At 38.6% G+C, this 23,250-nt stretch overlaps 1 long non-coding RNA gene across 5 annotated transcripts in view; it reads left to right on the top strand.

The window, feature by feature from the left end:
- Window positions 1-2,250: 2,250 nt before the first annotated feature.
- The window catches only part of LOC309862263, a 203,614-nt gene continuing 182,614 nt past the window's right edge, over window positions 2,251-23,250 (top strand). For all 5 annotated transcript variants that reach the window (XR_014310386.1, XR_014310387.1, XR_014310388.1 and 2 more), the window contains exon 1: window positions 2,251-2,342. This is a non-coding gene — a long non-coding RNA (uncharacterized lncRNA). The remainder of the gene's footprint in view (window positions 2,343-23,250) is intronic.

Raw genomic sequence — 23,250 nt, 5'->3', positions numbered from 1 at the left:
TGGTCATAAAAAATGCAGATCCCTGGCCTCATCCCAGAAACTCTGATTCAGGAAGAGGTATTTTTAAAACCTTTCTCAAGTGGTTCTGATGCAGGTGGTCCAGGAACCCTTCCTCAACAACATGGTTATAGACAATTAATAAAAAAGATCGCAGCTCTTCCTATGTCCGTGCCTAGTAATGATCCTAGGTGTGCTTTGGCCTCTCAGCATTGGAATTCCTATGTGCCATATCCTAATGGCTGTGTGGCCCTCTTCCTCTACTTCGTTGGGTCTAAAGAAAGAAAAGTGACCTGTGGAGCTAGTATCACAGTTTTGTTTTGCTTTATACTTGACAACCTAGAGAGCCATGCCCTATTCTTTTGTATCTTGAGAAAAGGGGTCATTTTCTCCCTGATTTACCTCAGGAAGCCAGGGTCTGGTGTAAAGGCACCTGGCCAGGCATCACCATTCTCTCCCCTTTGAGGATGGGCTGATGGGGTTGCGGTGGGAGAGAGTGCTCTTCCAGAACTTGACCAGAAAAGTCCTTAACACTTAGACTTGTTAAAGGACAAATATCTTCTGACTCCCAGAAATACCCATCATCTAAAAAGACCTAACTTTTCAGTAAACATGAGGCAGAAATAGGAAAATTTAAAAACAGCCAAAGAGATTTCCTCCTGGCTCTACCATGACAGCTGTTGTTTTCCACTAAATGATAATGAGCAATCAGCAAGTAGCTCACCTACCAAATGCTGAAACCATTTTCCAGGGAAGCCTAAGTTTCCGTTTTAGAGAAATGTAACTGTTTGCATTTCTTTATCTGTAATCTCTTACCGAACTTCCTCGGGAGCCATATCTCTTATTTATACCATAGGAGAGAAGTTTCCCTTGTAGCTACAGGAATGAGGAGGGGAGTTGAAGACAAACAAGTAAACCAGAAACAGCACTTGCCTCAGAAGGAGAAGCCATTTATTTTGAGAAGTAAAGACTCACAGGATATTCTCAGATATCAAATCGAGAACTTGGCTTGTTTTTTCCTCATGTTGTCGAGAAAATAATTAGCTTAATCTTTGATGCATGCTTCACGCTCTTAATCCTTGGAGACACAAGAGTAGGAAATGTAAAATCAGCCTTGCTCAAGTTGGGAGGGAAATGTGAGTCCTCTATAATTTGAAAAGGTAAGAGGGAATAAATCACACCATTTGCTTCATTCTTCATCTGGAAAATGTCCACAAGTCCCCAGATCGTCTGCATTCCAAATATCTGATCATTAAGGCCACAGATTCTTAGATGAGAATACAGATCCAGCATCTCAGGGACACATCCAAATACCACCTAATGACTCACAGTTGATCAAGCACTTGTGTGTGTTCAACTGCTGACTTCCGCCATCACGTAACCCGGTGCTGCTCGCAAGTTCCAGCACGTGACTGCCCTTAGCACAAAGGACTGGCCCCTCCCCTCTTCCCCTTTGGTGTCCAGACTCCAGCTAAGTTGCACTTTCTGTTTATTTGTTTTGGATCTGCCTAGATCTGTGTGTGGCTGTGAAGACTCATCAAAGGCAGCTTGGATAAGTGCTCTCCGTGTGACCGTGGTCATGTCTTCAGTGGGGACAGCAAACTGCGCTCTTCAATTAACTACATAGGCCAGCTATTAGCCTCCAGGTGGAGCTGAGACCACTGAAACACTGACACTATTAAGCCAACAGTTTAAATTACATGTCCCTATCTAAGTCATTCAAAAAAACCTAACACTACTAAAGTGTTATCCAACTTTAAGCGCAAGAAAACTAGAACATAATTTCTATTATTATGACCTGTGAAAAGTAATGCAATCTTTTCTTGAATGGAAAAAGCTCGATGGTAGCATGGACCATGTATGGGTTGTTTCCACACTTGATGTGTGTCTCCTTCCTTGTATAAAACAATACAGCCGGGAAACCAGGTTGATCTGAAGACAGTTTAAGCTACAGAGTAAGAACCTAGCAGGGAAGCTGCCCAGAACTGATGCTGAGTGCTGTGTCTTGTCCACCCTGCCCCCTCACCGTGAATGCTACTTGGAACTGAAGATGAATAAATATTGGATATTTTAGGCTTTGGTTGTGAGGAATTCCAGAGAGAACATTTTATAGTTTGCTTGGATACTTTTCAGATAGGCTGTTGGGCAACTTCAGCTCTGCACTTTGAGTATTTGTTAATTCATAATCGATTAAAAGCCTGCTATGTGCCAAGTCTGTAATAGATAATGAAAATAGAGAGTCACAGAGGAAGACCTTACCTGCCTTTGGGGATCTTATAGTTCAATGGGAGGTTCAGAGAGGAACAGTGATCATTTCATTACTGGATTTGCAAGTTAACTGAGAGGTAAGAGCTGGGACTGCTCAAACCTTTGGAAAGTTTGAGGAGGCCACCAGGGATGCCCTCTGCTATGTGGTAACTGTGAAGTAAGAATTTGTCTGATAATAATGTGGAGAAAGGGGAGGAACATGGCTGAGGCACTGAGGAGAGTTTGGAACAAGGAAGGAGTTGCAAATACTGTAGTTAGACTAAGTGAGGGAGTAAGTAATATGAGCTGAGGCTGGGGGAAATCAGTAGGGACCTGGTAAGGCTAAGGAGTTTGGATTTTATCCTAAGGGTAATGGGCAGCCATTGAAAGATTCTAATGGGAAATGACATGATCAGATTGGCAGTTTGGAAAATTAATTCCCACAGCCTTAGGGAGGATAAATTGAGGAGAGATTATCTTAGAGGCAGAAGTCGTTAGGAGGTAATTACGGTAGAGAAAAAACATGAGAAGGAACTGAGTAAGTTTGGGTTAGCTGAGCACCATCAGCACAGACATGACGCGGCCTCAGGGTGTGAACAATGTATGTGCATACTGGGCAGCCAGAGCTTGCACAGATGATCTTACTACACTCTTTGAGGAGATGTGTCTGCACTAATAGACATGATTGATTCATTTCCATGCGTCTTTTCCCATGCATACTCCTCAGCACACGTGTTAGTGAGCAGAGCTTGATAATTAATTGCTGTTTCATAGTTTTCCATAAAACTGGGCTTGGGGAATAGAGATGAATGAGGGTCTTCCTCCCCCTTCTTGTCTACTCAGCACCTGGTTTATGAGCTTGGTAGATAGATAAACAGAGATGAGGAAACCCCAAGTTAATGCTAACTCTCCTATTCAGATTTTATTTTTACCATCTTTGCTTGAAATCATGCCAACCAAGCAATTAAATGCTATCAAAATGGTGGTGTCATGATTTGGTATTAATTGGACTTGTCAATGATTTACAGAATCTTGATGTGACTCTAAGAGTATTTTAGATATGGCAGGACTTGGGGAGGATTTCCTTTCTTGTTAATGACTTGGTAAGCCTAGTAAGTCAGTGGTGGAGAACAAGAAGATAAATGCAAATATTGACTAAAATATTTCAATCACCAGATTCCAGAATAAGAAATATACTTCTGCACAAAACCAAGTCAACTATATTGCACACTTAGTAATGGTTAACTAGACAAAATAACTTGAGCACTTTCTCTGCACCAAGAACTATGCAGTGTCTATCTGCATGCGTATAAATGTCTTATTTTCTCATTTAAGAACTTGTTTGCCTCAAATTAAAGCAACCTCTAAAAGTTAGGGTTTATCCCCAGATGTTCCCACATCAAATGTTAAGCCCTTTCCTCTATCCTGTTTATTTCCCATGCCTGCTTTCTCTGAAATAGGCATGCATTTCCTTCTTTGGGGAGCAGGGAGTATTTCCATGCCACGTGAGCCTTTCAGGTACTCAACCACTATTGTGTTTCACTGCTGACGGAAGTTTTTATCCTAACTTGTCAGAGAATTTCAGGTGGTTTTGGTTGTCAGTCACAGTCGTATGGAGGACAGCAAAGTTTTCATTTCCTTAGTTACGTGGAAGTAACACCTCTAAGCGTATTTTAAGCTGATCTCTTCATATAGGCAGATTTTGTGCTAAGCATGTTTGATTAGTTCGTCTAAGCTTCACCCTAATGTGTATGAGACACATCTCTCCCAGTTTCACAGGTACAGAAATTGGATTGCAAACCTTGAGCAGTTCACGCAGGGTCCTTAGATACTGAGTTGAGAGGCCAGGATTCAAATCCCGGTTTACCTGCCTCCAGAACCCAAGAGTTTAAGCTTCATACTAGAGTGTCTTGTACTTAAAAATCGACTGCTAGAGCACTGCCACTCAAAGTAGCCAGTCCATAAACAATCACTGGTCCCTAAGGGCACAAGAGAACTTGCCCCACAATGTAAACTGACATACAGCTTCCTTTATGAGGGAAGCTGTACCATTTTAAGAAAAAGTGCCGGCTTCCTGGTCCAGTTGGCTTACATCCTGGCCAAACTTCTGCTTATCTTGTTGCAGCCCAGTAACAAGGAATCCCAAACAGACTGGTTCAGAGACCACATTTGAAACTTGCAATAAACCAGGTGGTTGGGGGTCTGCCAAATTCATGTGATGATAAAAACCTACCGGAGCTGTAACAACACATTTCCTGCACCCATAAGTGCCTCATAGTTAGCAGGAAAAAAAGAAGCTTTTATAGACATATCTGAAAATTTCTAATGAGATGCATAAATCTTCTTTTTAAGAAATGGTCCATCAGAGGTTGTAGTCCAAAATGAAGCTAAGATTCTGTTTAGAGATCTGAAGTACATATAGTTCTGTGACTATTCTGATTTTAAATACTATGCTTGTAGGAGTTACAGTAACTACATTGTTCAGTGATTTGGCCATAGGGTATGTTTAGTTCATGTTTGCATTTTTCTTTCATACAATCCTTAAAATTATGAGTAAAGTGCTTCCTGGAAATTCTGTAGAAATAGACACGAATCAAATGAAAATAATAGGAAGGAGATAGAGAATCAAAAGAACAATTACCTAATTTTTTCAAGATCGACGTCTTTGGTATGCTTTCCATAGGATGTTAGACAGGTTTTGAGAAGCATGAATCCCAAGTGTCATATCGTTCTGAGGTTAGCAGAGGTTTTGTCAGACGCTTTCCTTCATATAAGGCCATTTGCCACTGATGCCTGGGGCATAAAAGTTTCTTTATGACATCCGTAGATGATTGCTTTCTCTTTGTTTCTTCCTCCCTTTTTTCTTCCAGTCTCTCTCTCATTTTCTCTCTCCCTCTCTTATTAAGAAAATTTGTCTGTTCAAAATAAAGTTCAGTGCCTCTGTAAATTCCAAGAAGGTAAAGAAACCATGACTTTAGTTAATCCTCATTGTTGAGGTAGGAGCAATTTCAAACCCTGTAGGGTTCTGTGTATTCACTTCACAGTATATTGAGATTTCTTATATAATTTTAGAAACTGTGGTATGCTGATGCCCATTAGTCTTAAAACACAAACTTTTGCAATTTTGAATGATGCAAAGGTTTACTGTTGTTATATTTTTGCCTGTCCTCTATCAGGTGCTTGATCAGGAATGCAACATGAATTTGTCTAACAAAGCAGGAATTATTTATACAAGGTAAAACCTTTAAATCAAGAAATGTTTACTGAGCATCAATTTTGCACAAGTAATTAGGAAAAGGCTTGGCCCTTGCTCTCAGAGGTGCTGTTCAACAATGTCATTTTTCCATCTAAGTTGTAATTCTGTTTAGGAATTAAAGAGCAAAGGTTCTGAATGGCACTTTTTTTCTCTCCCTTCCTAAGAATCAATAGGCAATTACACTGACCTGGAAAGCAAAATAAACTCACCCCAATATATCAGTTTACCATTTAGAGGACAGCACACACTTTTTTTTTTTTTTTTTTTTTTTTTTTTGGTCAGAGAGAGAGAGGGAGAGAGATCACAAGTAGGCAGAGAGGCAGGGAGAAGCAGCCCACCCTGCTGAACAGAGAGCACGATGCAGGCCTCTATCCAAAGATGCTGAGATCATGACCCAAGCTGAAGGCAGAGGCTTAACCCACTGAGAAACTCAGCTGCCCCAACAGCACACACTTTTACATGCTGACTGAAACATGTGCTTCTATAGTCATTTTTTAACTCATGTGAGAAGAACTTCTTTATATACCATGAAAGGTATTATCCTTAACTGACAAAGTAAAAGATTTTAAATAATCAAATAATTCTTTCAAAATATGATAACTTGTTCCCACCTCTTTTTTTTTTTTTTTTTTTTTTTTTTTAACAGCAAACATATTGAGGTTTGCTAAAATGTGTTGTCCTTGGCCTCTGGACCTAGAATAATCTTCTATCACATCTTTGATGATACAACTTTGCCCATCCTCTTTCACTCTACAGAATAAATCTTTGGCCAAGCAGCTTAATGACAACCATACTTGACCTTGCTGTAGCCTCTGCCAGTTCCAGCGTAGGGCTATTTATTCTCATTTTACCTTTGAGAAAACTGAAGCTAAGAGGGCCGAGAGTCTGTGAAGCCCAGACTTATAGTTGTCTCTCTGGGTTCAGATCTGTGGCTTGTCCAATATGTGATCTGGGGCAAGTCACTTAAATTTTTTTGCATCAGTTTCTCCATGAGTAAGGTGGAGTAATGACAGCACCTGCCTTCCTGGTTTTTGTGACAACTTGAGCTAATTAGTGTATGCTAGATACTTAGACCAGTGCCTGGCACATAGTAAAACTACACCTAGGTCAACATTTGGACCCAGATTTCTGACTGCATCTAGTGTTCCTTTCATTACACTAGTGTTCCAGTTATGCCTCATCTCACCACTTCCTGTGGTGGTTGATGGAGTACTGGACCGCAGGGAATAGCAGCGCCTTCTGCTCTAATTTCTACAGCTTCTTGAATTCAACACAATCTGGGCAATAACACTGTCAATGAAAACAATTCATTTAGAAAGGCATCCAGTGGGCCAGGATCAGTATCCAATGCTTTACATGTGTTTCTCTACTCAATTCTCATAGCAGATATGCTTATTCTCATTTTACAAATGGAGAAATGGAAGCACCAAGAGATTTGTACATCTAATCAGAGGACAGTGGCATGTATCAGAAGGGAGTTTCACATCTGACTTAATAATAGCATCCTTGGAGTAAAACAGGAATGTGTTTAACCATATTAAGCAATCTGATCGTCAGAGCTCATCTTCATCTATTACCCCTTTTCTGTGCTCTGAAGCTCATGGACTTTTTCAAGAAGTAGTGGCGGGTAGCATGGGGGGAATGGATGGGTCAGGGGTAGGTCATGACAGTAATAAGCCGACTGTGTGCAGCATGATGGCACAGGAGGAAGCAGGAGAAATTTAAGAAGTTTACCTAATAACTTAAAAACTCTCCATTCTGGGATATTTCAGAGAAGGGGAGATGACCTACACACCTCAGTAACCCCTCAAACATTGGTGTCTACCAGTGCTGGAGTCATGAGTATTCCTAACAGTGGCAGAACTTCATCCAGAAAATGTAAAATTCTGCTTTGTGTCCTCTAGAAAGAGGACACAAAGCAGAATCTTACATTTTGGAGAATTTTTACTCTCAAATAGTAAATAACCATTTGGGTATTAAAGGGGTAAGCTCCAATTATTTGGACTGTTTCCATACTTTTAACCACACTCTTTAAATCTAACCTTTGGAGCAGTAGGGATGCCTGTATTCAGAACTTGGGGGAACCTGAGAGTTTTCTGTGACTAATAATTTGGATCAAATAATAGCATTCTATAAATATTTTGAGTATTTTTTTTGTCTCAATGACATCACTATATTGATCATATTTCTGTTCATTGTCCTTCTTTGAAAATCATCGATCACTTCTCAGGTCATCATCATTAATTACATTTGCAATTTGTTTGTGAAATATTACAGGCTTTTCCCTTCTTTGCCCAATTGAGTTATTTCAATGTGATTACAGCCACTGATCCATTCCAGCCTGGCATAATCAGGTTCTTTGCCACCAGGGTCAAGGTGGGTTTTGTTATGTTAGTAAGTGACTGAAGGCTGTTCATAGAGCAGGGTGGAAACAGGGTTACCTCAGTTTTCCTCCTGCTTAAATATTAGTGCTTGCTGTCTTCATTAAGTCATCAGATGGGACTTTAATACTCACCAACAATAAGCAGAACCTATGGATTCTATTCCTAAAGTTGATAGAGTTTTAAGAAGTCACAGTCTCTGTGTTGTGACTGCATCCCAAGGGAAACCTTCTTGCATTGTTGGTGGGAATGCAAGCTGGTGCAGCCACTGTGGAAAACAGTATGGAGGTTCATGAGAAAGTTGAAATTAGAACTTCTGTGTTACCCAGCAATTGAACTACTAGGTATTTACACAAAGGATCAAAAAAAATATATTTAAAGGGCTACATGCATCCCAATATTTATAGTAGCATTATCAGCAATAGCCAAACTATGAAAAGAGTCCAAATGTCTATTGACTGATGAATGGATAAAGAAGAGGTGGGATATATCTCTATCTCTATCTATCTATCTATCTATCTGTCTACATCTATATCTATGTATCTATATACTGGAATATCATCTGGCCATTGAAAAGAATGAAATCTTGACATTTGCAACGACATAGATGGAACTAGAGGATATTATGCTAAGTGAAATAAGTCAGTCAAAGAAAGGCAAATACATGATTTCACTCAGAAAACGGATGAACATATGGGAAGGGGGGAAAAAGAGAAAAGAAAACAAACTATAAGAGACTCAAGGATAGAGAACAGAGGGTTGATGAAGGGAGTTGGGTGGGGAATGTGCTAGATGGGTGATGGGGATTAAGGAGGGCACTTGTGAAGAGCACTTGTTGTGATGAGCGATGTAAGTGATGAACCACTGAATTCTACTCCTGAAACTAGTATTGCATTGTATGTTAAATGCCTGGAATTTAAATAAAAATTCGAAAAGAAAAAATATTTTAATTGAAAAAAAAAGTAGAACTGTATTATTGCAGTTCACTTCCAGTCACTAGGGATGCAGGAAAGATAAATGAGGTGATCTGTGCAGAATGTGTGGAAGCCCTCAAAACACGTATCAGCTGGTGGCAATTCTTTTCTTGTTGTGATTGTTGTCTCCCAAGCCCTTCTCCACTAGCAGTCATTACTGTGCTCCAATGGACTGGTGCAGCAGTGAAGCTGAAGTCAGTGGGGTTTACACAGAAAGTCAAAAAATAGCAGGATTAGATTTACCAATTCAGCATTTAGAAATCAGATATGGAGGGACTTCTTTCTGAGGTAGGACATCAACCAATTATGAGCAAGCATTACAGTGCAATACTAAAGCCATATTTAACATTGTTTTCCCCTTATCTGCCTCCACAAGGCTACTTCCCTTCCTTTCTACCTTTAATGTCAGGGGACAGCCATGATGAGCTATGGATAAATTCAGTGGCAGGGAGGTTTAAAGAGTTTGAGATTCTGGGGCACCTGGGTGGCTCAGTGGGTTAAGCCTCTGCCTTCAGCTCGGGTCATGATCTCAGGGTCCTGGGATTGAGCCCCACATTGGGCTCTCTGCTAAGCGGGGAGTCCACTTCTCCTTCTCCCCCTGCTCGTGCTCTCTCTGTCTCTCACACTTGCTTACTCTCTTTCTCTAAAATAAATAAAACCTTAAAACAAAAAAAGAAGACTTTGAGATTCCATCCACATTTTGAGGGCACACTATTTTAGTCAGCACTAACCCACCTCTGGGTGGAGTCAGCATCTTCCCAAGCTAGGATGAGATGTGAAGAGGCATACAGGTTCTCTCCACCACAATCAACCCCATTAATACAGAAGTATATTTTATAGTCACTCTTAGACATAAAGCCTATTTCTAGAAAGTCTAAGAATATCTAAACTCATCAGATTAAAGGACATAAGTGGATACTTGATGTGCTTCCTAGCACATGGCTGATGACCATGAACCCTTCCCTGTCCTCCTTCATTAGCAATAATTACTGTGCCTGATAGACTGACATTATTAGACCTGGTGACAAGAACACAGAGTGGATGGGGGTAGAAAGTAGGGAGAGTCAGGCAGTGCAGAAAGTCATGAACAAGACCCTTCAGAGGAAGTGGGGAACCCTACGGTTTCAGGGGATTTTCATGAGAACTTCAGGGAAAACAGAGCTTAGAGCCCTGAGAACTCTATCGTGGACAGTCCTCAGATCTTGTGATCATGTTGTACTTCTAGAGAAGGATCAGTGCTTTCCAGTGATCTAGTCCCCCTTTGAGGTCAGGGGAAGATAAAAAGAGAATTGATGAGTTCAAATGCCAATGTTTTGATACATTGAATCAGTTAGGGTACAGTTGCCTGTAGGGGCCCAGAGAATAACACTGTCTCAGATTTTTGTGTCTAGGGAGAGCCGAGTGGGAGACTTCATGGTAAAATCATACACACAAACTCTTATTCCACAAAAGAATTTGCAAATAACTTCTCATAATCTCTGTCAAAGGTAGCTCTTAGCATTTCTATTTAGACTGGAAATATACCAGTGACTTGGCACTGCTTGCTCTGAAATTCATATTTTCTTCTGCCACATTCGTTCCTAGCAGAATATGCATACACATGCATGTGACCTCTAGAACAGAGATCCAGTCATCACAGAGAAAGCATCTACTTTGAGTTTAACATGTTTCTTGCGTTATCTATGGTATCTTGTTAACTCCCACAACTACCCTGTGGAGTATGGATTATTATCATCCATTCACTGATGAGGAAACTGAAGGTTTCACTAATATTCCTCTCTCTGTCAAATAAATAAATAAAATCTTGGGGGAAAAAAGAGTTTAGAATCCATAGTAATTTCAACTCCAGCTAAATCAGGTTTTGCTACTTTTTTTTTAATCCATCTCCAATTTAGCAATTTTAAATTATAGAAGTCATAAACTCCGGGATATCTATTTTTTTCAGCAAGGAAGCTGGGTGCAGATTATGATTGGTTATGATTGACCGAGAAGTGGAGTTATGAATGTCTTAGAGTTAAGCTGAAAATCCTAGTCAGTTCTTTCCTAGACTTCTCATCTCTTCCCTGCCAGTCTACTTAATTACTTCCTTCAAATTTGGATTCAGTCTGTTTAAGGAAGTCTTTCCTAGTTAATTCTATCCTTGACCACTGTCTTACTCAACATTGCTTTGAAGATTTAGGTATTATGGTTATATTATAAATTCTAAAAACAGATGTCAAATCTATTTCATTAGGTAGCTCTGCTTTTTAGAGGCATTTTAGTGTTGTTCCCCCAACTAAACACCAGGTCTCTTTTATTACAAATACTTTGTAATAATAGTTCCATTTTACTTGGCAAAAGGGCATGCTAACAGAGTTCTATACAGTAAATGGGAAAATGGAAATTTGCCATTGGAAAATTTTTTCCAGATTTAGGATGTGAATACCAAGGCATTTTCCCCTATGATTTAGTGTGACTGATAACACTGTTGAGTGTAGGGTTTTTGTTATGTTTCACTCCGCAATCAGTCATTCACACGGTAAGCTTGTTTCTGCAGGTATTTCTGTTGGAGTAAATAGGAGTTTGCATCTTAACTGGAAAAATATTTCATAGTAAAATAAGAGAATTCAAAGCATTAACCCAATGGCAAAATTAGGCAGAAATAGCCTCCATTTAGTATAAAGTTCAGTCAAAATACCTGACAATTTGATGAGAATGGTTATTCTATTTCTTTATTACGGTGGAGAATGGCAAGATAAGTTAACTAAAGCCAGATTCTCTTTTGCTTTAAGTGCAGTAGGTGCAAGCTGAGCTGAGGATGGTAAAAGATGTTTAACGGGGTTGGATGGGAAATATCCTCATGCTACCTAGTACATTCTATGTGCCAAGGAACAGACTCTAAGTGCAACTAGTGGGTAAGAGCACAGCAGGCCAAGAAAACATCATACGTATGCTACTGTGACATTCAAGGAAGGATAAAAATGTCATTCTCGAGCAAGTACGGAAGGATGCAATATTTTGCAGAATATGTTGAAGACAAGCATAGGCTCCATAAAGACTACAAAAAGTACTTTGGGTGTGTGCTGAACTAAAAAGTAAAAGCTATCTGCAAATAGTGAGGGGGACTTAAAATGAGCCAGATACATTCCATCATAGAACCACATCAGACAAGGAACTTCCCATGGCTCACCCAAAAGAAGGTTAACAGAATTGGATAAGACATCAGATTCAATTAGGGAAAATTACCGGATCCTTACTGAAAGTTTATCTTGTTATCTTCAATATTTAAAAATATAAATGTAGAAGTTAATGCACTGAAAATGATTCCGGCCAGAAATCCACAGATTAGCACCGACAAGATAGGGATTTAAATATATGATAGTGCCTCTCGCCTACCTCCTCTGTGCAGGGGGTTTTAGAATAATGAGGTACATGCTGTCTATAAGATCTTTTTCTTAAGCCAAAACCAGTCTCTACAATCTTGAATCCTATAGTTTTACCCTAAAAGAAGAGGGCGTTATGTTTTTGTCCCTTCAGAAATCATATGTTAAATCCTAAATCCCAGTGTGATGATGTTGGAAGGTAGGATCTTTAGGAGGAGATTAGGTGATGAGGATGGAGCCCTCATAAATGGGAGTCATGCTCTTTTAAAAGAAATCCCAGGGAACTTCCTTTCCTTTTCTGTCTTATGAAGGCACTGCCAGAGAAAGCTCTTTGAACTCAGAAGTGAGGTCTCACCAGACATGGACTATACTAGTACTTTGATCTTGGACTTCCCAGCTTTCAAAATTATAAGAAATAAATTTGTTGTTTATAAACCAACCAGACTATAGAGTTCTGTTATAATCCTATAATGCCCAAATGGACTGTTATTTTATGTTATGTTATGTTATATAACCTTATATGTAGGATTTGGGGATCCCTGGATTTCCTAGCAAAATCTCTTAGTTTCCTAGGGCTTCCTTAACAGAGTACCAAAAACAGGGTGACTCAGAACAACAGAAATGTATTCTTTCACATTCTGGAGGCTAAGTGTCCAATATCAAGAGTTGGCAAGGTCCAGGTTCTCTCCAAAGGCCTTCCTTGTCTCTTCTAGCTTCCTGTGGTTGTAGGCAATCCTTGTCATGTTACCTTCTACTAATCTTAACCTGAACTGGCTAACTATACTAGATTGCTTCCTCCTCCCACTTCTGTGGTGAGGCAGCCTTACATTTTCTTCTCTAAAATTTTGGTTTTACATCACCCTGGGTTTTATCTTGAGGCTGATAAATTTTGAGACTAAATATGTAAGACACAAAGGCAGAACATATGAGGGTGTGAACATATTCCTTCAAGCAATAATTTACCCAGCAGCTGGTTAATGGGGAAATTCGCCCAACTAAACAATTTCTGTTGTCTGACACAAAGAATTTCTACCCCCTCCCTGTCTCTGTCTTCTCTGCTTTCTGAAAAACATTTTGACCCTGGGAGTAGCATTAGTCCTGTTCTTACTGTTTTCCAGTAGTGTGCCTTGTGCTTTACAGAGAGAGGTAAGTATTAACTCCATTTTATATGAAGAAACACATCATCAGAACAGTTAGTGGTGTGTCTCACATTAGATAGGAAAATTCAGTATGGCTGATTCCCAAATCCCTCTCATTCTGTTTCACCATTCTGTGAAATGTCTTCCTTAAAAAAATATTTTGTTGGGGGGGGGTGTATTCATTTCAAACTTCTTCATGCTGAAGCAAAGAAGTTGAACAAACTAAAATCCCCAATCTCCTTGGCACCTTCTTTCCACTCCTTCTGTCCTTATTTACCAACACAGGGATACATAGAGCTTCTCAGTATGAACAATTTAGGGTTTATCCCGCTGTATTTTTCTCCATGCTTTTAAATATGTAGACAAATATATTTTTTCTCACATCCGAGTATTGCTTTTTCCTACCTAAAAAATTGATCATGTTGTATATTTTACCACCCATTTGATCTATTCATTTAGTTTATATATCATCTTTCCAGCTAATGCTTGCAAAAGTAATTTGCTTTTTTAATGTTTACCTGATTTTCCATAGAAAAAAATGAATTAGAAAATTTTCAGTCATTCATTCATTGATGAGAAACTGCATTTTCCTATGCTTTTCTTGGTTCATTTGCTTGATTCGGGCCATTATAAAGCATGCGAAAACAAATGTGTTTTGTATGAATCCTAGGATTTTAATTTCTGTAAGTAGATTTCCCAAAGAAAATTAAACTAGTTTATTTACTTAATAGAAACTTCCAGCTAACCTTCCAGACGTTTTGTAGCACTTCATTTCAGCGTCAGCAATGCCTCAGAGGACCCATTCCCTATACCATTCTCAATATTGGATATTATCAATTTTTATTTATTAATTTTTTTTTTTTTTTTTTTGCAAAGCTAAGGGTGAAAATGAAATGACCTCCATTCATTTTTACAAGACTGTTTTAGGTTTTAGCATAAGAGTGACATCCACAGCAAATCTTTGTTTTGCAGTCAGGGGAAAAAAATGTACCTGTCTCTGTGTGTGTAAAGGCAAAATAAATTACATTGCTGGAAGGCGAAGGAGACAAATGGCTACTTAAACCAAGAAAGCAACATATGTGGTGGTTGAGGTGGAGGTTGACACCGGGTCCTTGTCTCTGAAATCAGGAAAATAACACCTGATTCTTAGCTACTAAAAGAACAGTAGGAAAATCAGTGAATTCATATCTTCAACACATTTGGATATCCTTGGGAAAAATACACCGGAAATGCAAGATGTTTAAATTTTGTTACACAAATTACATAATGCAATTTCAAAGTATGCACTACCTACCTTTTAAGGAACTCCAAAAATTTCACGATGCACATAAAAAGAATCTCATTTAAAAAATCCATTGTCCTTATTATATAAGTTACATATCATTATTGGATGCTTGTTAACTTTATTCTCATTGCAAGGGGCTATCGACACCTTCAATCTTATTGTTATGGTCTAATTTCTAATTCTGATGTCCTTTAGGAGATACTGCATTCTAGTCATTGGGGTGGGGGGAGGAAGAGAGATAGTTAAAAGGCCAAAGATATTCAGAAAGTGGGCTTTCTATGGGGAGGTGCAAGCAGGGTATTTCCCATTGTCCTGAATAGTGTGTATCTTTTGAGCAATTTTTAGCAAGCAAGGTGAAATGTTGCCAGTTTCAGGTAAAAGTTACCAGAATTAATTTCTACATAAAAAAGAAAGATTGATACACTGTGAGCAATTATGAAATATGTCACTTTAAATATTCAGCCTGGACTGGGATGTTCACAAGAGGACTGGCCTGAGAGCAAATTAGTTTAATTTGTCTCTGCTTTGTCTTCCAACTGGTGAAGAGAAAATGACTCTCATTTAAGTTGTTTGGATTTTAGAGACTTTCTAAGTCCTGCTTACCACTTAACATTTAATGAGTGTTCTAGGAATAAACACCCAACAAGTCATACCACAAATGCAGTGTGAGTGTGGGTGGTACCCCTCAGGGTCTGTTTTCCAATATGTCACCTTGTCTTTATAAATATTCAGATAGAGCAAAGAAAATGTAAATATGAGTATAGTTTGCAGCCAGACAATTATCTCATCAAATTGCATCTGGTTGATGGTTATAAGAGAAAGGAATAGTCTCTAGAAGATTGAAAGTGGCATCATTTTTAGAATATTATAGCCAGAACCAACGAGAAGAGGATGAGTTTTAAAGGTAGAAAAATTTGAATTAGAACCTGAGGTCACTGCCTATTCCCTGGGCCTGGTATTCTCTGTCTCCCAAGTATTCATATAGCTGATTGCCCCACTTCAATCTAGAGTTTGAACAAATGTCACCTCAATAAAACCTACCCCATCTACCTAATTTTAATTGGAACCTATATCCTACCTGGAACTCTGGATTACCCTGTTCTTCTTATTATTATGTATTATGTAGCACCTTTTAAGATACTTATTTTACTATACAGACATTTATTTTACTATAATATTTATCATCTTTTTTCTTTCCAGTATATCATGTCCACAATGGCAGGATATTAGGATGTGTTTCATTCACTGATATATCTTAATACCTAGAACTGTTCCTGCAAAATAGGAGGGTTCAAACATATATTTGGTGAATGAATAAATAGCTAAATCTAAGTAAACAGATTCTTGTTCAAGCCTTTCTCACTATTATGATGATTTCATGTGTATCAAGTTATTGGATTTGTTGCCACTGAGTCTTGAATACTTCTGCTATTTTTTTAAAGATTTTATTTATTTATTTGACAGAGAGAGAGAGATCACAAGTAGGCAGAGAGAGAGGCAGAGAGAGAGGAAGGGAAGCAGGCTCCCTGCCTAGCAGAGAGCCCGACGTGGGGCTTGATCCCAGGACCCTGGGATCATGACCTGAGCTGAAGGCAGAGGCTTTAACCCACTGAGTCACCCAGGTGCCCCTGCTTCTGCTATTTTTAAAAGCGACAGTCATGTTGGCTAACTGAATTTAAATTAAAAAAATATATATATACAGTCATCTATAAAACTTTTAAAGAAAATAAAAATAATATCTCTAGTAAGGATTTTGAAAATGACATGAGCTTCAATGGAATAGATAATCTGTCCTTTTAAAAACTTGCCTAGAGAAGGAATTTCCATGATCCCCCTCAAGGATTTCTTCAGAGTCTAATCAATCCTTCATTTCTTTCAGGCATCCAAGTTTTTATTCTTATCTCATTTCCATTGACTGTATTTTTGTCCAGTTGATTCCTGATGATGTGCTTGGGGGAGTGGTTTCTCTTGTCTAGTCCTAGTAGGGAAAGGATCTTTTCAGTCCAGCTTTCCTGTTGACTTTTGTATGTTAGATTTTTCTTTGGTTTCAGTCCAGAGGTTAATACTTTCCAAAGCTCTCTTTAGAATTAGAGATGAAGTTAAGAAAGCAAAAGGTTTACTGGGGAGTAACATCTGAGAAAGGAAAGGGTTGGAAGGAGCTGTCAGTCTAGAATGAACCTAAGAAAGCCTCTACCATGAGGGCTTGTGGAGCAGAGATTACTCACCAGCTAAGTTCTAGTTTGGGCAGAATGGACAGGCCCTTGAACCACCACCTCTATCAATCATGAGGTGGAGTTGCCACAAAAAGAGTGCTTTCTCACCTTGAAACTCGAAGGGGTCCAGAAGCCACTAAGCACGGGAGTCCTTCAGCTCACCATTCCTGAGGGAAGCAGCTTTCCTATTCTGAAGGAGACTTGAACAGCTCATCTCCCTTTGCTGTCGTAACCCTACCCGTGTCTCCTCAGCACTCACCCTTCTCATGCATGTTGATGACTCCTTTGTGTAGGCACTTGTGACGGGTCACTGCCAGATTTCTCTGAGGTGCTTGGCTGGTATGCACAGCAAGTCACAGGTGCTAGGGAGTTGCTGTCTCAAGAACACTGCTCAGCCAATGAAGGAAGGGAATAGGAGGGAAAAATGACCCATTTTCCTCTCTGCTTAGATGGGACAACTCTGACATAAATCCTATACAGTCTTCCGAAGATTTCCTCAAGGGCTTGAACTGAGCTGTCTGCAGTGTTAACCTGCTAGACAATGTACCCAATATTGACTTCTTGCCCTTCCCTCATTTCTCATTGCTTTATCCCCCTATCTGTGCTTTTTGGAAACACCTCCTAAATAAACTACTTAGACTCAGGTCCTGCTGTAGCATCTCCTTTCTCAGGGAACCCAGCCTGAGATGGGTACCGAGCTCTTATGGTTGACAGCATTCTGCCCACTGACTACAGGTGAGGCTGGGAGTTAGGAAACCTCGAGGCTATAGAATAATCAGTCCCTATAATCCCAGGAATGTCAAATAACTTGGAAAATTTTATGCAGTATATTAATGGGAAGGTTAGAAGCAGAACCAGTGGTCTAGTAGTTGATTTTGGTGTAGTTGAATTCTGATCTTATAATATGGGGCTGATGAACATTTAAAAATAGACAAGGTACATGCACTCCAGTGTTTATACCATATTATGGAAACAACTCAAATGTGCATTCACTGTTGAATGGATAAAGAAGATGTGGTATATACATACAGTGGAATATTACTCAGCCATCAGAAAGAATGAAATCTCGCCACTTGAAACAATGTGGATGGAGTATTCTGCTAAGCAAAACAAGTCAGAGAAAGACAAATACCGTATAATTTCACTCATATGGGGAATTCAAGAAAGAAATGAGCAAAGGGGGAAAAAAGAGAGACAAACCAAGAAACTGACTCTTAGCTATAGAGAACACACTGATGGTTACCGGTGGGTGGGAAGATAGAGTGATTAGGGTGATGGGGATTAGGGAGTGCACTTGTGATGAGAACTGGGTGTTGCATGTAAGTATTCAATCACTCAGTACATTGTACACCTGCAACTAATATTACGTATGTTAACTAACTGTAATTTTTTTTTAACTTCAAAAAATCAAATAAATAAAAAGAGATGAGGGATGTTGATTCTTCACCTCTCTGTCTTTCCTGTTTCTTCTGAATACAATACATCACTTTCTGCTGTGGTACTACAGTTATGCTGCTCAACTTTCTTATGCCTTTGGGTTTTAATAATGCATTCTTTTATTTTATCCCATCTTTTTTTCCCCCACAATAATCTGGTCACATGGCTAGAGTTGAGGCTCCATTTTACTATGAGCAAAATTCGGTTTAGAGAATTTAAATGTCTTCTTTTGCCTATGATTAAAGTGTTAGTAATTGGAAGAGGTGAGATTCGGGCCCAGATTTTCTTGCTCTAAATATAGTCACCTTGTCATGTATCTTGCTGGTTTATCTCATATACACATGCAGGCACAAGTCATCATCTTCTTTCCCCTTTCTTCCAACTAAGCATCATCAAAATTTTTTTCTGTGTATGTACATTTTTATGCTGCCATACTGGCATTCCACTGATCTCTAGGTGGAACTAATACGTTGATAAATAGAAAGAAGAAATCTCCCAAATAATACAAGATCTGAATTTTGTTATTAGCTTTGCTGTTACCTATGAAAACTTTATGCAGTGCTGCTGGCAGAAAAATGAATGAATTCTTTGCTACTTGATTACTTTCACCTTATTTTAAAAAAAAAATCCAATAGGAAGAGTGTAGAAAAGCCACTTGAATAATCTATACACTGGAAAAGAAACCCTTGAAAAATCTTTCTACTTGAGATCTATATAGAGAAAAGCTATAATTATTCACTGTGTACAGTCAACCCTAGAAGGACTTTTGAAGAGTTTTCTCAACTGGCAATCTTTTCACCTCATCTCCAACTCCAGTTATTTAGTCAGATAGAATTTACTGTCTGTGGTGTATGCAAGCAGTGTGGAAAAGTGGCAGAAGCAAAGGACATTAAATTATATTTTTTGATAGGGAAAATACTTAATTTCTAGCTTTTGTGGTAGAAATTTATGAGAATTTTCTTCAGCTCAAACTGAAATATGAGCAGCAGTGAGTGGGGCAGATATGAATAGAAAGTGAGGGATACTGATGCAGGAAGTCAGTCACTTGCAACTTTATTAATAAGTGGGACAATTACACCTGGCTGTGGAAGTGTTTGTTTAGGATCCTTATGCTCTGGACTTGAGCCAGAGTTGTGGAGTTGGGAACCTGGGATTGGAGATTGAGACCACGGCTGAGGGGAAGTCTCCTTTGACCTCCCATACTTCTTACCCTGGGAGTTAGCAACCCTAAAATCCAAGGCTAAAGTCCTTCCAGAGAATATAATCTTCCTCTTAGAAACCAAGGAAACCTATGGGAATGGGACTACTCCATTCCTCTTAGAAAACTCAGATCTGCATTAACTGCTCTCCATCTTTTAAGACCAGCAGCAGAGGAAGTCAGAGAAATAACTAAAAGAACACATCTAAGTGGATCAAGATAGAAAGGACCAGAGCTTCCTTAGAGCATTTGTTAAGTCCTGGCTGGCCCTCATGAAAACCCTCCTGAGGTCCTTCCTGAATTAAAAACTGCTGATTTTCAATCCCTGACCTATAGCCATGTCTCTGTAATAAATCCCAAGTAGAGCAGGCCATATCAAACTCCTCCCATATAGTATCTGCTTACCATCACCTTGTTACCTAATGATCTAGGCAGTCTTTCTATACTCATTTGGGAATTTCAGGACCTTACACAAAAAGGTATCATGCTCAAAATCCCAAACGGAGGATCACTCACCTTACTAGAATAGAGAAGTTTCCTATGTCTCCTCATATGATGTCCTCATACTTGAGCACATCGTAAAGTGTTACAGGCCATAGGCACTTTCCCTTGAGTGTGTCTGACCAGAGAAGATGTCAAGATTTTTAGGTGTAAGAAATATTAGGCCAACACATGCTTCTCCTTGGTAAATGATACTTCATGGAACATAGACTTTTTTATGAAAAAGTGAGTGTATCTGCCAAAGGTTGAGTTAATGTCCAGAGCTGTCTCTAATCCAAGTGTGGCAGTCCAAAAAAGAGAAAAAGAAATTCTAAAACTTGGCCATAGTCTTCAGCAAAAGCAGGACTTATCTGCATAAGTATCCAGAAAACAATAATCTGGAATCTGGCCTTTTCAAGTATATCACTATAGATCCTATCAGTTGGTGGGGAGGGGTGGGTAGCTATCACCCAAGCCAGTCTTCTCTTTCAACATAGTTTTACTTTTGTTTTTTTCTTAACTGAAGTATAGTTGATCCACAATGTTAACATTAGTTTCAAGTGTACAACACAGGGCTTTGACAATTCTTTATATTATGCTGTTTTCACCACAAGTGTACTAACATACATCACTATTAAAATACTACTGACAATATTCCCTATACTGTATCTTTCATCCCTGTGACTTACTCATTTCATCACTGGAAGCCCATATCTTTGACTTCTCTATACCCATTTTGCCAGCCCCCCCCCACCTCCCTTTCTTCTGGCAACCACCAGTTTGTTCTCTGTATTTATGAGTCTTTTACTGCTTTCTCTTTGCTTTGTTTTGTTTTTCTGACTCCACATATGAGTGAAATTGTACAGTATTTGTCTTTGTCTTATTTCACTCAGCATATTACCCTCTAGGTTCATCCATGTTGTTGCATATGGCAAGACCTCATTCTTTTTGATGGCTAAATAATACTCCATTGTTTCTCCATTCATCCATTGATAGACATTTAGTTTGCTCCCATATCTTGGCTGTTGTAAATAATATTGCAATAAGCAGAGGGGTACATATACCTTTTTAAATTACTGTTTTCATTTTCTTTAGGTAAATATCCAGTAGTAGAGTTACTGAATCATATGATATTTCTACTTTTAACTTTGGGGGGAGCATCCATACCATTTTCCACGGTGACTGTACCAGTTTGCATGTATGAGGATTTCCTTTTTCTCCACATCCTCTCCAACACTTGTTATTTCTTGTCTTTTTGATGCCAGCTATTCTGACAGGTGTAAGGTGATATCTCACTGTGGTTTTGATTTGAATTTCCCTGATGATTTGTGATATTGAGGATCTTTTCATGTGTCCACTGCCCACCCACATGTTTTCTTGGAAAAATGTCTATTCAGTTCCTCTGCCCATTTTTATGGAATTTGCTCTTCTGGTGTTGAGTTGTATGGGTTCTTTATATGTTTTGGTTATTCACCTCTTGAATCTTGAGTTGTATGGGTTCTTTATATGTTTTGGTTATTCACCTCTTGAGTCGTCAGATATATCTTTGCAAAGATCTTCTCTCATTCCATATGTAGATTAATTGTTCATTTTGCTAATGGTTTCCTTCAACACACAAAAGCTTTCCATTTTGAAATAGTCCCAGTAGTTTATTTTTAGCATAGGTTTACTTTTAAATGTTAATTCATGAGAGTTCTCCAGGTGCTCTTACATACCTTACCTTCATCTCACCTCTACTTTACTAGATAGACATGCCAGGGACAATTTTAACCTTTTTTTTTTTTTTTCAATTTTCACCATTTTAAAGACACAGAATGTAAGGATCATATTAGTTAAATAGCTTGCCCCCAAATCACAGCTAATTAGATAGCAATGCAAGAATTTAAACCAACATCTGAACTAAGTCCCAAATTCACTTACTAGAAATCTGAGGTCCACATTTCTAACCATTTCTAACATTAATTCTCTGCAGAGCTCAGTCTAGAAACTGAGATTTCCAGTCTTTAAGGATTATTTGTGTTTCACATCAGACTCTCAATGTATTTCTGTATTTTTAAATTTGGAGACATAAAAAGTTTTGAGTTCTTATAAATGATAGTCATCAATGTAGTATTCAAAGAATTCACTCAATTAAATCACTGAAGACAGATAAAATAGGTGCTGTAATTGTACAATTTCAATGTGATAACCATTGAGTGATGCCTCTGACTCAGAGAAAAAGAACTTACTAGTGTGCCCCAGCTTGATGAAAATATCCTCAAAGGCAATCAATGTTTCTTACTATGAGGTTTGCTGTTCACAAAGCAACCTCCTTTTACCAGTTTTTCCAGGATTTTGGTATAGAGAAGGAGATCTTAAAGGATTACTAAAACTTCTTCCCTTTTCTCTGCCTCTTTTCTTCTGTGCTTACAATTTTCATAAGGCTTCCTTTACATGAAGCAAATATTACAACTGAGACATAACCCCCACATGGGAATTGAGCCACACAAAACAAAATTCCCATGATGGTATGGTAGTTATGACAGAACTTCAACCTGTGAAATAGTATGATTTTTTTTTATCCTGTCTTCCCCCAAATAAACATTGTCTAGTAAATTCTGCTCATGATCCTATCCTAGATAGGAGTTATCATAGATTTTCTAAAGAAGACCAACCCCTCCCTTTCTTCTAGTGAGAATGAGCTAGTTCTTATTTTCAGTTGCAAAGCAATGTTTCCTAGTGTTTTTAGATATACAAGGGTCAAGAGTGCTGTAGTTGTTTTGCATGAGACTCCATTAACTGTCAACTTCATTTGCCAGTGAAAATGTTCCAGGAGACCAAAACAATTTATGATAAATTTTCTTTTATAGCACAGTAATGATGGAAACTCAGCTGCCAGCCTACGAGAGGAAAGAGTTTTAACCATTTAGCTCTGGTTCTAACGTGTTATAGGAAACATTGAAGAATCAGCAGAAGCTTTATTTAGCCTAACAGGAAAAAACACTAATATTTGGACTTCTTGTCATATTTAATTTTAGTTTCCTAACACGTGGACAACTTTGCTTTATTTCTCAACTCTCAGCAAAGAGATGAGCAGTTACCTTAGTCAAAAGTTGTTTTTGTGCAAGGTTGTTTTGATGGTCCTGGTGAAACCATTAAAAATAGTCTTTAGTCTTGCTTTCAGAAGTGGGAAAGGAAAACAGCCTTATCAAACTTAGAAAACAGTTGCATTACTAAACCAGAACTTCAGTACTGTGTTAGATCTTTAGAAATTCTAGATAAAAATTCTGCTTGAAATAGAA

This window comes from Mustela nivalis, assembly GCF_964662115.1.
Source record: "Mustela nivalis genome assembly, chromosome: 3".
Lineage (NCBI taxonomy): Eukaryota > Metazoa > Chordata > Mammalia > Carnivora > Mustelidae > Mustela > Mustela nivalis.
The sequence above is the reverse complement of the archived record's forward strand: the minus strand, read 5'-3'. Positions and strand labels throughout refer to the sequence as shown.